This window comes from Canis lupus, chromosome 4 (genome assembly GCF_048164855.1).
Source record: "Canis lupus baileyi chromosome 4, mCanLup2.hap1, whole genome shotgun sequence".
NCBI lineage: Eukaryota > Metazoa > Chordata > Mammalia > Carnivora > Canidae > Canis > Canis lupus.
In genome coordinates, this window is record NC_132841.1 from 62,806,519 (window position 1) to 62,822,569 (window position 16,051).

Here is a 16,051-nt window from a genome sequence, read left to right on the forward strand (position 1 = left end):
TTGTATGTGTCCTAATTTAAAAATAAATTTGCTGGGGGGATTTAAATGTATAAGCCCTGGGTATTGACGATCTTTGGGAAAAGTGAGAGTAGTGATTATTGATATCTCCATTTCATTTTTAAGTGAGATGGTCATACCATTGGTCTAAAACATCCTGATGTAGAGAGACAACTTCCCTTCGATCCCTTTCTCTGATGTTACTTCAATAAATTATTCATTAGATATAATGATAAGCAGCCAGGGAGAACATTTGGGTGAATGCTTTGATCTTGTTTGTACACCAAACAAGGTAACAAGTAAGGCTAGGTTCCAGACAGAATTGTTCTAGCTCTGTATAGAGGGCAATCATATGTCAGGGGATGTGGGAAAAGGGAAGGCGTGTGAGTAGAAGCAGCACTGCCTGTACAGTGAAGAAGCTCAGAATCTAGTACTAGTTCCAGCAATAAGATTGTTTAGAGACTTTGGTTTTCTTCCTCTGGGTTGTATCCCCTTTCTTAGTCTCTTTTGTGATCAGTCATCGGAGTACAGAATATCCCAGGTCACTAAGTATTAGTATTATACTCAGTATTATTTACTCAGTATTATTTACTTTGGGGCCTATGGGACACCTAGAACTGCTACAGCTTTTCCAAACTCACACAATATCGAATCCAACAATTTTTGTAACTTAGAGAACAATGATTTTGCTCATCTTGTCATTTTCTTAAAACTCTTTCCCTTAATTACCGATAACATTTTATTCTTGTCTCTGCTGTATTATCAGCATTGCTATTCCGGTTACATTTATTGGAATACAGTGGATGCATTAGTTGCCTGGATGTGAAACAAATGCTAAATAAAGATGTTTTTTTCTTTTCTCAGTGGTGCTTTAGCCTTGAATAACCTATTTTCTGTTGTGGTAACAATGTTATATGAAAACTAAGAATAATTATCGGAGATCAGGGATAATTCTTATTTTCAGAGGAAACTGAAGTCCTTCCTGAGTCTTGCCTACCAAAAGTCAAATCCAAGTACATTATTGTAGAAAATCTAGTGAAGTTTATTTTTTACTTCCTTCCGCCTTCCCGCAGGGATATGCCTAATGATGAACCTTTATCAAAGATGTGGTTTCCTCATGTTACCTTTTGCTTTTCTAGTTCTTCCTCAAGTGTCTGACATCCTAAACTTATTGCCTTGGCTCAAACCTCCCTCTTTCCTCCTCATTTCTCTCTGAATATTTGTTCTAATACTGGTTGGAAAGACTTGACAACAGAATTCACAATAAAATGTTGATGTGTTTGATCCTGTTGAAAAAAGTTTACATTTCAGGGTTTTCTTGTTTAGCCAAAACAAATGAATACTTATGTACCACATCTTTATCCATTCATCTGTTGATGGACATGAGGCTTAGGGGAAAGGAGGGAAAATGAGTGGGAAAAATTGAGAGGGAGACAAAACATGAGAGACTCCTAACTGGGAGATGAACAAGGGGAAGTAGAAGGGGAAACGAGCAGGGGGCATGGGGCGACTGGGTGACAGGCACTGAGGAGGGCACTTGATGGGATGAGCACTGGGTGTTATACTATATGTTAGCAAATAGAGCTTCAATAAAAAATATATAAAACAAATGAATACTTATGTTAGAATAATCAAGAGACTGGTTAGCAGTCCTAAAATTTAAGCCAAACCTCCATTCCTCCTACATCTAAGGGTGGCCTTTGTCCCAAAAGGCCATTAAGAACAGCCAATATTCAATAGGACAGAGGAGCTGGAAGGCATGAATCAGAGCCCCAAGAATACCGCTGTTCAGTTTAAACAATGATATTTTACCTGTATATTTAGTATATAGTAGGCTGTTGGTACCCATCTAGATCCCATTTACCATGCTTGTGTGCCCATCCCTCATCTATGAGTGTCAGCTCCTAAAGACAGAGTAGTCTCTGTCTCTAGACAATTTCTCATGACCTAATGGGAGATACTTCATCTTGTCTGCTATGCCTCGTGGGTAGGAGAGGAGTTGAAGACAGCAGTGCAGAGACCCTTTGCCTTAATGTAGGAACAAATCTGTGATACATTCATGCTTCAGAATTCCTATATATATTAGGCAAAGCTGATCTCTAGCTGAGGCTTCATTCTTGTTTAGTTTTATCATGGCATATCCGGTTTTCTTTGCCCTCTTCTGAAAATAATATTTGAGTAAATTTGTCATACAAGAATTCCATCTCAGGCTCTGCTCCTAGGGCATTTGGTACTAGGAATAGTACTAAGAAGTGCTCTCTGCAGACAGGATTCTGGAGGTGGGTTAGTCACTGGCCAGATGGCAGTGAAAACCCCATCTTGGGTAGCTGGAGCCTTGATAGTTCCTGACATGCTGCAGAAGTGCAGTTGCTAAGATGCTCACCTATGGTGAATTGGCATAGGGTACAGATGGAAGGAGGTATACTAACTGGTTCAGTGTTTCTGGCAATTGAAAGGTACAAGGAAAAGAGTAACTCTATGGATTGTGAAATGGTTTGCTTTTGCAAAATGGCATTTATATGTTGAAGAGAGATGATGACAATCTCCAATCTATTAATCAGCAGTTTAAAGCAAAATATAAGTCAGAAATCCTCTAATTTCTGTAGATTGAAGGCAGACAAAGCCAATAGCCTGGAACAGGACTTAACTGCAAGTGGCAAGAAACTTTAGAGAAAGTTGAATTCTCAGCCTTAGAAGGTCTCCTAATCTAAAGGTAGAGGTTTGATATGAGAGAAATGGGAGCCTGAGATGGGAATATCTAAATAGATGCATTTGAGTACCTTGAATTCCTAGATTTTCCTTAACTCTCTGAGTTTTCAGAATTGACCTTTATCCTTTATTGGAAGATAAAATTTTCTCTCTCTTGCTTAAAGACCATGTAAAGATCTCAAAGGAGAAAGGCATCTTTGGGAAAATCTTCCTCAGGAGCTGTTTCTATTTGTCTTTCTGCCTACCATACCCATAACTTGGGTCAAATTTCAGCAAAATTAGATTGGAGAATTGTTAGCCTATTAAAGAAGAGGTATTGAATACAAAAAAAGCCGCTGGACTTAGTTAACACGTACTGTCAGGATCAAAGAGATGATGCCTAGGAGTGGATCTTGAAGCTACTGGGAAGGATTAGGGATAGTATATTGATATGGGGGCACTTTTCTGTGACACAGGATTTAACACTCTGGCAGAGGTCCAAAGAGGCATTTTTAATGCCCTACTGGGATGGCTCTTAGAAGATTGGAAAAAGCAATGCCATGCATCAAGTGTTAGCAAGCTTTTTCTGTAATGGGCAGGATAGCAAATATTTTAGAACTTGAGTGTAATATAACCAATATATAAACAAATGGGTGTAGCCAATAAATTGGGTGTTCCAATAATACTTTACTTACAGAAAAAGGAAAGGGCTGGATCTGGCTCAAGGGTCATAGTTTGCCAACTGCTGCTCCACACTTAATGAGATAGAGGTGCCAACATTTCTGTGGCAGACTATGAAGGAAAGTATTAAAAGGCTTAGAAAGTAGGCATGTTAGAATGGGGCTGTTACTTAAGACTGGAAAAGCCACCATTTGACTGTATTCCTTGGGAGGTCCTGGAGGAGATTTTACTTATTATAACAATAAGGAGTGTGCCAGTAAGAGAGAGCCAGTATTTTTAAGTAGCTATGAGGTGGCTGTTCTATACACTAGGGCTGAGTAGGAGATGCTATTACAGACCTGGGGATGATAGGATATGGGAATAGCCAGGTGGTAGCACTTAATTGTTAGAGCAAGGTGGGCATAGTTACCATAATGCGCAGAAGCTTGGAATGGCAGCCAGGAAGGGATTATTCACAGGGATCTATGGAGATTGCTAATATAGCATCACATTCCTAGGGGCAAGATAGATGGGCAACAAACAAGGGTATTTATTGCTTAATAAATGTAGCAATCAGAATAGATCATAAATATGTGATCAGAAAGCCGAAGGCAGCTGCCAGAAAAGTCACAATTCCTTGCCCAGTTTATCCTGAGGAGATTCTTAGACATACAGCCCATCAACTGAAAGAGCAGTCAGAAATCCATGCAAAAAGACTTAGCAACACCATGAGTATATACAGCAGTGAGATACTCCATCTTTCCCTCAAAGATACCTACTGCCACTTACCTGGGTAACTAACTGTATACTTTGGAGAAGGATACACCCTAACATTTCACTAACTGATGGATCCCTGTCTTTGTTGATCCTGATGCCTAGGGACCCAAAGTCCCTCATTTGTCCCCTGTTAGAGTAGCAACATACAAGATCAGGTAAAAAAAACAAAACAAAACAAACCCAAAGTCTTGGTCTATGTCTATTCGCTCTGTTCACTGGGGTTAGAGACTCACCTAGTGGTCATTTCCTCTATTTTTGAATGCATAATCAGAAAGAACATACTCTGTAGTCAGCAGGGCTTTCATATTACTTCCTTGACCTTTATTTTTATTTTTTAAAATTTATTCATTTATTTATTCATGAAAGACACACACACACAGAGGCAGAGACATAGGCAGAGGGAAAAGCAGGCTCTCTGTGGGGAGAGAGTTCCCCAATGTGGGACTTGATCCCCTGACCCAGGATCACCCCCTGACCTGAAGGCAGACACTCAACCACTGAGCCACCCAGGCATCCCAGTTCCTTGACCTTTAGAGTAAAAGCTATTGTAGTCAGAGAGCCAGGTAGAAGTATTTGAAACTGCCTCCACCCTGTCAGAATAAGTAAAAACAATATCATTTAAAATGATATTTTTGAAAGGGTTGGTAGATTAAAACCTAAGGGATGCAGGGCTGGTAATCTTTATCCCAGTTAATTCACCAGTCTTGTTCTTGCAAAAACTGGATGTCTCATGGGAGGATGACAGTGGACTAATGCAAACTTAACTAATTGCAGCTGCTGTGCCAAATCTGGTATCTTCATGAGAGCAGAATAACACAGCCTCCTTATGTGGTATAAAACTATTCAGCTGGCAAATACATGCTTTCCATATCCATAAAAAATGAGAATCAGAAGCAGTTCCTATTCATGTGGGGTGGGCAGCAATACACATTTGCAATCTTATCCCAGAGAATTTTCCTCTCTTTGTCACAACGTAAACTAAAGCAACTGGATCATTTGGTCATTCTGCAGAAAGTACATTGGCCCACTTTATTGATGATATCTTATTAATTAGATCTGATGAGCAAGAAGTGATTAATGTATGCCTTGGTAAGACACATGTGCTCCTGAGGGAAAGAGATGAATTCTAAAAAGATTCAGATTAGTGACACATTACGTGTCATTTAACATTAGTGACTTTTTTTTTTACAGGTTCCAGTGTTGTGAGGCATGTTAGAACATTTTCATTGAATATAAAGGATGAATTGTTGCACCATACACTTCCTAGCACTAAGAAAGGAGCACATTCCTTAGACCTGTTTGGGTTTTTATTATATATTTAGGAGTATTGGTGTGACCCATTTTTTGAGAAGATGAAAGGCTGTTTTGAGTGGATCTCAGAGCAAGAAAGAACTCTGAAGCAAGTCCAGGCTGTGCAACAAGCAGTTGTACTCTTGAACAATATGGTCTGACAGACTCAGTGGTGCTAGAGGTATTTCTACTAGAGAAAAGCACAATCTGGAGCATCTGGAAAGTCCCAATAAGGGAATTTCAGCAAAGGGTTCTGGATCAAGGTCATGCCACCTGTAATAGAATTACTTCCCATTTGTAAAACAGATCCTGGAATGCTATTAAGCCCTGGTATAAGTTGAACATCTAATCATGTGGTACCAAGTGACCATTCTGACATAACTTCCCATTATGAGCTGGATACTATCAGCCCACCAAGTAGTAAATTTGGGCCCAACATCAATCCATTGTAAATTGGAAGTGGTAGATCCAGGCTAGGGCTTGGGCAATTCCAGGGAGCAAAAGTAAGCTGCATGAAACACTCATGTCACAGACCAGTGTTTCACCAATGCCTCTCCCTCAGCTCACATCTACAGCCTCTGGGGCTTTCTTACAAATGGATGATGAGAGGCAAAAGCCTGAGCTTGGTTTGCAGATCATTCAACTTGATATGTGGCTATAAACTAAAAATGGACTATTGCTCTGCTATAGCTACATGCAAGGGTGCGACTGAATGACGGTGGTAAGAGGAAATCCTTCAAATGGGCAGTTATTCAGTGATTTAGTGATTTGACTTAGTCACTTTGTTGGAGTGGAAGGTGGCCTGAGATATGGTGTTTGCAGAACCATGAGTGGTGGTGAATGGTTTAGCTGGTTGGATATATGTAAACTCATGGGCAGTGGTGAATGGTGTAGCTGATTGGTCAGAAGCTTGATAAGAGCAAGATTGGAAGATCAGTGATAATGATGTCTGGGAAAAAGGCATATGGTCAGAACTTTAGAAAAGAGTGCAAAGTGTAAGTAACTTTATATTGTACCTTAATGCAGAAGATGTACTAAACAACTAACCAGACAAGATAGATATCAGCCTTCCTCTCCCCTCAGTCACGTCAGGGCTTGTGCAATGAGCTTCTGAATGGAGTGTCCACAGTTGGAGGCCATAGTGAGTGAATCTTTGAATGACCCAACAATTTAAGTTCTCTCTCATTTGCAAATACTGCTGTTATTAATGTCCAATCTATCAGCCACCAAGACAAATACTGAGTCCCTACTAAGCTGCCATTTCTCAAGGAGACCAAGGAGTTATTTGGGGGAAAGTTTTTGCTTTGATCTCCCTTTTACCCTAAAAGGGACAATGATTCATTCTGCCAGGATTTTCTTGTATTTCAGGGTGTATTGACCTTTCCTACCTTGGCTGTAATCACCATCCAAATGTTCCCAAACTATCTAATCTATTGACATAAGATATCATTTGATATTGGCTTGAACAAAGAACCAAGTTATGGCAGGGCGAGTGTGATGATAATCACATGACCATGGGATCCACTGGTCCTACCACCTAACACACCATTCCAAAACTGGATGGCCTGGTAGAGCAGTAGAATTGCCTCTTTCAGGTGAGGTATCAACTTGAGGATGACATCTTGTGTGGATGGGGTACCATCCTTCAGGATGTGAGGTATACATTAAACTGATGGCTATCATATGCTGTTTTATGTGTCTGAGAACCAACAGGTAGAAGTAGAAGTGGCTGTACTCACTATTACTTCTCTTGACCCATTTGGGAACTTGTGCTTCTCATTCCTGCAACTATAAGCTCTGTGTATCTGGAGGTTCTAGTTGTCAGAGGGAGAATTCTTCCTCTAGAAGACATAGTAAAAATCCATTTAAACATTTGGTGCATGGTTATTTTGGGGCTTTTCATGCCAGTAGATCAGCAGGCTAAGGTTATAGTTACATAATGGTAGGATAATTGACCCCAGTTATCATGAGGAGGTAGGGCTTCTGCTACATGATGGGGGCATGGAAAAGTGCTTTTGTTACTAAGTCGATCCATTTGGGTATCTTTTCATTTTACCATGTTCAATTTTAAGTGTAAATGTAACCATAGCTACCACAGCCTGACAAGGAGATGGTTATTAGGATTTAGTTTCTCAAGAATGAGGGCCCACCAAGCAAACTACTTACTTAGTCACAGATGCTGGCTATAGAGGAAATCAGTTACAATGTTGGAAGCAACTGCAGCAGTTGGTTGATTGTAGTTTGATCTATTAAACTACATTTTGTAGTCTTCACTGAATTTGTAAGTGATCTAAATCTTGGAGAAACTATTCCTGGAAGGAGTAAACTTAATGTGATAATCAGGTGGGTCTGAGCAGTGTGACGGGTAGACTGTAGTTGATGTTGGTGTCCTGTGTAGAACCTCTTTAAAGGAAGGTGTACTTAACTCCTAGCTGCTGTGAATGTTGGCTGCCTAATGGCTCATAGCTGCCTCCTTCTCTGGAGGTTTGCCTTTGGCCAAATGGGAGCCCTCCTTTGTGGGAGATGACTCTTCTCTCCAGAAGATTGACCCAGGGTACGAAAATATGGCTTCTTTGCCTTAAGATGGGACCAATTTTATGATGCAGTTCTTGCTTCAGAGCTCCCTGTGAGATCAGCCTAGAGTTAGTCACTATATATATATATATTTTTTTTTTTCCTTAGCTTCCTCCCCTCTCCCTGACAACTTTTGCAATGAAGTCCTATTACACTGATACAATAACTTATAAGTAGCTGGAGTGAAAGGAGAGATAAGATTATCTGCCCTACCTTGCATGCCTTATTTTCCTTCTCCTTATTTTATTTTCTCAATAAATTGTTGCACAAGAATCCTCATCATAGGCTCTCTTTCTAGGGAAACTGACTTACAATAAAGCATAAAACAAATTTCCAGGAATGTTGGTTGTTACTAATTTTGAACACCATCAGTTATAACCAAAGGATTTCTCAGTAAAGAAAGATTTGATCCAAGAGCTATCCCAAACATACCAAACATATGTATATACACACGTACATGTATATGTACATAGGTTATGTGTATGTGTTTACATAAATAATAGATACTGTGTATGTTGCATTGGGTAAGTAAGCCAAACTTCTACTCCCCAAAATGGTTTGGGACCCTTTACCTTATAGCAGCCAGGAAATGTGAAGGTTCAAATCCTAAGTGGTGGGCATGCCTGTTTCAGTGACTTGTGAGCACATGTATCTTCTTCTTGGAAAGGAATGTAGGCTGTATGCCTGCCTGGGAGTGCCTGGAATGAATGCATGACTCAATCACATGTCTTGGAAAAGAACCAGTAGACTCATAGCCCGCTGACTAGAGCACAGGTGAAGCCGTTTTGGTTTACAAATGTACTTTGGGAAGATTTTATATTAGGCAATAATTAGGACCTTCAAACTAGGCACAAATCTAATTTTTTGAACTTGGACATAAGTGGACTTTTGTAGTTAGAGATATGACATTAATAATTTTTAAATAGCTGAAATGAGAAGGAGAGATAAGATCATCCATCTGCCCTGTAGACAGAGATGGCGTGTATACTTTTAAAGTTATGATAATGAGAGAAGATATTCAGTGACTTGCAAAAATCAACATCTCAGCAGGAATAAACAAGATAGATCAGAAGATCTGAATCTGAAAACTGTCCAAAATAATAAAAACAAACAAACCACTTTATTTGCATGCTAGAAGCCTTACTGAAGCCACATGTGTGGTTATTGAAATATTCGATAAATGTCAAAGTTGTTCTGGCCCAACATTTTAGTACATTTGGTCTAGTTTCATTAACTATATAATTTTGAAGTTGGCTTTGTCAGCAATCTTTCACATGCCAAAAATACCAAAAGAAAACATAGACAATTGATTTTATCTAATAATAAATAAAAGTTGTTCAGGCCCTTTTCTATGAAGGCAGAGATGCTTCAAATCCCTTTAGGGATTTACCCATCAATTTGCTTAGGGTGAGAATCAATGAAAAGAATGTTAAAGAAGGCTGATATGGGGCATAAAAAAGAGGGCTCCACAGGAGTAGAGAAAGAAGTCAAGAGAGCAATGCCTGAATATTTGCTCTAGACAGGTGAAAATCTGTGGCACAAATACAGAGTTGAGGGTTGCTGTCTTTACAAATTCTACTCGCTGAGGTCCTTGTGAAATTTCTTCCGGGTCTTTGAAATTCTGGCTCTAATAGCATTTCTTCCAAATTCAGCTGTATGTGGTTGGTCTGTTATTCTTCCTGCCTGTTTCACACAAACTTGACCAAGAATATATCACTCAAGAAGATTGCTGTGGCAGGCTATCCATTTATATTGCAACAACTCCGATATCACAGTCCCTGTCCTTGGAGTCATCCAGTATGGGCTGGAGATTTGGAACTTGATCAGGATCTAATCTAGGCAAGTGATAAGATGACATCAAGACTGGTGCTCAAGTCTATGGAAGCACCTGATATGGGTACTTCTCCAAACCCAGAATACTCTTAAGAGTCAGCAAATCTGGACTGGAAATTTTAGAATAAGATGATTTGCTATGATTTTTCTGGTAGTTTTTCTTTTCCATCAGGTCATAAATGTTATGAGAACAGCTTTTCTTATTATATTTAAATTTATCCAGTGCTAGCTTAGGTCTTGGCCCAAAGTAAAAAACTCAGAATAGGGATATATTAAAAGAAAAATAATGGTCATTTTGAAAGAGCCTAGAAAGTTCTGTGTAGATTATGATCTAGAAGATTCTGAAGGACGGAAGGCAGATGGTTCTTATTTTTGTAAGCTTGTTCCTTCATCCAGGTGGTGGTTTTGATGGGCCTCTGGGCTGAAGGTCTCTACTTGAGTCATCTGTCTGCTGAGAGGCAACTGTTTCAAGTGAACAATGTTGGACAATGTTATTGTAATAGAAGAATTTCAACTGGTACATCAAATAGGTTAGACTTGCAAATCTTAAGTCATGTGTACATAAACAGACAAAAAAAAATTCGGGATCCCTGGGTGGCGCAGCGGTTTAGTGCCTACCTTTGGCCCAGGGCGTGATCCTGGAGACCTGGGATCGAATCCCACGTCGGACTCCTGGTGCATGGAGCCTGCTTCTCCCTCTGCCTGTGTCTCTGCCCCTCTCTCTCTCACTGTGTGCCTATCATAAATAAATAAAAATTTTTAAAAAAAATTCCAGCTGAAGATTTAAGTTTTCTGGAATGAGAGGAACCACTAAGTTTAGAGTATGGAACATAGAGGAATAAAAAGGGCAAGAATGAAGTTGCAATGTTGTACTGCAAAGTGTACATATAGAGGAGGCCTGAATGGGAAGTTGTGGTGGTGAGAAGAGAATCAAGTGTGGAAAGAAGTACATCCTTGCTCTCAGCCTCCTAATTTCCTAATAAAATATCAGAATCCAGTCTCTTGGGTATTGGCATACATTTACATATTTCTTTATGGCTTTTAACTTTTTAAAAGTCTCTGAAATAGGTAGAAAAGAGGTCTGTATATATGAGGTAGCCAGTACTTTTTAACTGATTAATTAATCTCTAATTTCATCTACTAGAAATTCCAGGTATAATAAGTGTACAACAGGAGCAAATTTTTAATTTTTTATTGCAAATGAGTTCTACTTTTCTTTATTATAGAATAATATATAATTCTGGGGGCTTGCTGCTTATTGATTTGTCTTCCAACATTCATTTACTGAGTGCTTGCTCTCAGACACTGCAATAAGCTTGGGTGTTACAAATATAATAAGATAGATTATTGGAGCAAAACTGGCTTCATAGGTATGCAACCTTTATAGTGGTACAGGGTCGCATTCTCAGAAGGCCCAATGCTTGGCTTAAAGCTCAGGTGTCCCTGTCCTGAAATTTTTAAAGATTTTTAACAAGGGGCCCTGCATTTTCATTTTCATTGGGTCTATGAATTATGTAGGTGGTTCTGCTTCTGAGGCTTGTCTGAGGGGAAAAAACACATTTAAATAAGTAACTACAATACAACAATATCTCATACAATATGATAATGTTAACAAAAAAGAAAGCAATAAGCATATATCCAGTGTCGTGTTGTGAATCCCAGAAGGTATATCTATATGTGCTTGTGTGAGGTCATGTTTTCATTTAGGATGTGTTATTTTGGTGAGGATTGTAATACATATTTGTACCTTATAACTCCATTTTGTGAAGACAATGCAAAGTTGTTATTAATTTGTACAATTAGTTTAGCAAAGCCTAAAGTACAAAGAGCCAGACAGTATAATTTGTTAAATAATTTTGCTTCTAACTTATCACGCACTATTCTTACTTCCTGTTGGGTATCATAACGGAGCAAACTTAAGGAGAGGGAGCAGAGAGTATGATGAAAAGGATTGTGTGTGTCTCTGTGTGAGCATGTATGTGAATGTGTATGCAAGCATTTCAGCTGAGGACAGGCAGGTAGACATTTGCTTATTAATTGTTTGCTTTAAGTTGGTAATAAATGCACTTTAGTAATCTCACATGACTAAATTTTCAGAGGAACCTGCTAAGGCTAAGTTAAGGTAGGTATTTAGTGCAGACAAAGATCTGTATTTAGAGACAAATTTAGGACATATAAGGATGAAGATAAAAAGAAACTTAAAAATAATGGTCTTATCATATATATATATATATATAGTTATATAGTTATATAGTAATTCCATGTTTTATATTCTAACTCATTTCTTTGGCCAATTAGCAACAATAGCCCTTTGTCTTTTCATCAAGTGGGTTTTTTTTTTTTAAGGAAGCAATTTAAATGTCAGAGTTGAGAATTGGAATACCAAAAATTTTTACTCTTTTCCAAGATGTGTTTTGAAGCTGTAGGCATATATTGTCTTTAAGGATATTTTTTTTTTTACTACATGACATGAGCAATTCTTTTTTTTTTTAATCGTAAGAGTTTCCCTTTCACCCAGCATTGTCCCTCTTTAAAAACTGAGCTTTCCTGCTCTTCATCCCCTCAAACAAAACAAAACAAAACAAAACAAAACAAAACAAAACAAAACACAAAAAAACAAAAACAAAAACAAACAAACAAAAAACACACAAAAAAGGCAGCTACCCTCAAATGCCAAATGGAAGGATTTCCATGTCATTCAGAGGAGAACAGTGACAGTGCTTTTTGTTTTCATTTATGAGAATTGGGTTTTCACCTGAGCTGTAGTCTACACATCTAGAATCACGCAAGGTAAAAGAAGAATGTATTGGATATTGAGAAAGTATTCAACTGAGATGGAAAGACAGAGGCCTTGACAATAATTTAATATGATAAAAATAAAGAAGAGGTTATAAACCTAGAGGCTTAGGCAAGAGAAAGGAGGTAAGTTAGGTACATGGGACTCTTCAGTTTTGGTAACACTCATAATAAAATGGGCATTGTCACAGTTAAAGCAACATTTGTAGATGCGAGTTAAAAAGGGAGATGTTTTCTAATTTGAAAAGATATCTGCACCCCTACGTTTATTGCAGGAATATTTATAATAGCTAAGTTATAGAATCAACCCAAGTGTCCATCAATAGATGAATGGATAAAGAAGTTACACACACACACACACACACTCACACACACTGGAATATTACTCAGCCATAAAAAAGAATTAAATCTTGCCATTTGCAATAATGTGGACAGACCTAGAGGGTATAAGCTAAGTAAAATAAATCAGTCAGAGAAATACAAATACCAGATGATTTCACTCACAAGTGGAATTTAAGAAACAAAGAAGAAAAGAGACAAACCAAAAAACAGACTCTTTTTTAAAATAAATTTATTTTTTATTGGTGTTCAATTTGCCAACATATAGAATAACACCCAGTGCTCATCCCATCAAGGGCCCTTCTCAGTGCCTGTCACCCAGTCACCCCCCCACACCTCCCTTTCTACCACCCCTAGTTCGTTTCCCAGAGTTAGGAGTCTCTCATCAAAAAACAGACTCTTAAGCACAGAGAACAAACTGATGGTTATCAGAGGGGATGTGAGAGGGGAATGATGAAATAGGTGACTGGGATTAACAGTATACTTATGATGAGTACTGAGTAACATACACAATTGTTAAATCACTATATTGTACACCTGAAACTCACATAACACAATATTAATTATACTAGAGTTAAAATAAAAAAATAACAGAAGAAAGGAGATGTGTGCAGGGTAAGAAGTTTGAGAGAAGGAACATATTGACAAAAATTTTCTTAAAAATTCAACATACATAAACCCTACAGAGTGCTGTTATGCAACACAGAAGTGTGTCTGTACAGGTAAATTCTCGGAAAATAAAGCAGTATGAATAATTTTTACAGTTGTACATATTGGAAAGATGATTAGAAAGTATGCATTTATTTGAAGAGGCCAAGAGGATCTGTCTCAGTTTCATAGATAAGTGTGTGTAGGTTGTGATTTGTGGTTTTAGAACCAAGGTGCCCAGAGGGAGGGTAACACAGCTAGGTTGGTGGCTGCAACCTTTGTTATTACCATCATCATCATTAGGCAACAAGGACACTGTACATTTTGGGGGTGCTGAGCCCCACAAGTGTGATCCAAATATCAACAGCCTAAATATTTCCAATCCTCCCAGATTACTGAGGTCACCAGTCCAGCCTCAGTGCCAACTGGGTAACCACTATCCTCAACTACATTCCTTATCTCCCCAACCTCTAAGGATTCCAGGGGTTCTTATTTCTTATTATTCCTAGTCTCTACTGTGAATCTTACTTTATGTGACTGCTTCTCTCTTCTTCATATCACTTTGCCCCATTCTGGACACTGCCTTGCTTATTTCGGTTCCCCAAACTGCCAATAAAACAAGGCTGAGCATGTGGCAGAGTTTTACTTTGAGGGTATTTGCTGCAGACTGAGTGTTTGTATCCTACCCAAATTCACATTTTGAAACCTTAATCCCTGGTATTGTGGTATTTAGAGATAGGTCCTTTATGAGGTAATGAGGTCATGAGAAGAGCGCTCTCATGATAGGATTTGTGCCCTTTAAAGAAGAGACAAAAAAGAGTTTGCTTTCTCTTTGCAGTGCACACTGAGGATAGGCCACGTACGGACATAACCAGGAAGAGGGGCCTCACCAAGAACCCGGTCATACTGGCATCCTGATCTTGGACTTCCAGCCTCCAGAACCATAAGAAATAAATGTTTGTTATTTAAGCCACACCGTCTATGGTAATTTGTGATAGCAGCAGAAACTAGACAGTAATAGAGTGATTACATGGTAAAACTATAGAGACAAAACAAGAAATAGAATTTATCATTGTTCTAACATTCATTACCAATTTCCTATCTTCACATAATTTTTGCTTTACCTATGACCTCCTTAAGTTTTGGTTGCCTTCATCTTTTTGTCTCTGGTTCTATCTGCTAGCCTCCAGCCCCCAAATTCCTATTAGTTTTTTAGGCAATACGATTTAGTTTTCAGCCTGCTACTCTAAACTAGACATGTAGTTGAGCATGTTTTAACAGAAAGGACTTTCTACTGTCTGTGGCTCTCATTTCACAGCATAAAACTTTTAAGAAGCTCTGCTAATCTAAAAGGCTTTCTACCATATATGTCTAAAATTTAACAGTAGAGGGAAAAAAACTAGCAGAAACTCTGTAATTTTTCTTTTAACAAAATCAAAACTTTAGACAATATTTCCCCTCACTCATTAGAGCACAACACATGGAATATTTTGTTCTCCTTCCTTTAGAAACACAAATTGAACACAAATGATACTTGTAATTTTAATGATAATAAAGGGATAAATAGAAAAATGTATTTATACAAAAATCTTTAAGAAACTTTATAAGTCAAACTTTGTGTCCGAGATTTTCACATACCCAATTTCTTTAATTTTTACGAACAACCTGGTGGCTAGTTTTTAATTTCACATATTGCTGAGATATTGACATTCAGATAGAAATGTTGACCAATGGGTCATTACATTTCACATTGTGTTCTTAGTCCGACAAGTTAATACTCTGTTCAATTTCATATACTCTAAAATGATCAGGATTATAGTAACAGATTCATACTACCTTAATCCAAAAAAGGCTGATATATAGTCCAGAATTCCAAAATTTTAATTTATAATGGAACACTTCCATCCTCAATTACCATAACTTTTGTGTATTACATCCTTGGGGACTACTTCCTTCTTCCTGGAATCAATGTATTTGGGGGTCAAATTAATAATCATAAATATATCATTGGAAAATAGGAAGAAGGGTTGCTTAGAGATATTTTACCTACATTCAGAAAACCTTGATCAGCTATGAATACCCCAACATCTCTTCCAAGTAAGCGTTTTCAGTGCGGGCCACCCTCTTTTCCTTGACAAATGTTTTCTTAAGATCTAGCTAATATTATTGATTAATACATAATCTAGCTAATATTATTGATTAATACATAATCCAGCTAATATTATTGATTAATACATAATCTAATATTAATCTATTAGATTAATAATCTAATTAATACATAATACATAATTAATTCACAGAGCTGAGAAAGAGTCCAATTCTCAGAGTGTTGGATTGCCCCAAATCATAGTTTAGGTACTCTACAGAGAAAACGGAAGGCTGAGATTAAGTGACTCATTCAGTGTCCCAAGGGGAGCAGGTGCTTGTGTGTTTTGCTTCTCTACCACAG

General features: G+C 38.1%; 1 long non-coding RNA gene across 1 annotated transcript in view; it reads left to right on the forward strand.

Moving 5' to 3' along the window:
* LOC140632535 (uncharacterized) overlaps window positions 1-14,575 on the forward strand; it is a 107,084-nt gene extending 92,509 nt beyond the window's left edge. Inside the window, exon 2 of the long non-coding RNA XR_012030135.1 lies at window positions 14,441-14,575. This is a non-coding gene — a long non-coding RNA (uncharacterized lncRNA). The remainder of the gene's footprint in view (window positions 1-14,440) is intronic.
* Window positions 14,576-16,051: the final 1,476 nt, after the last annotated feature.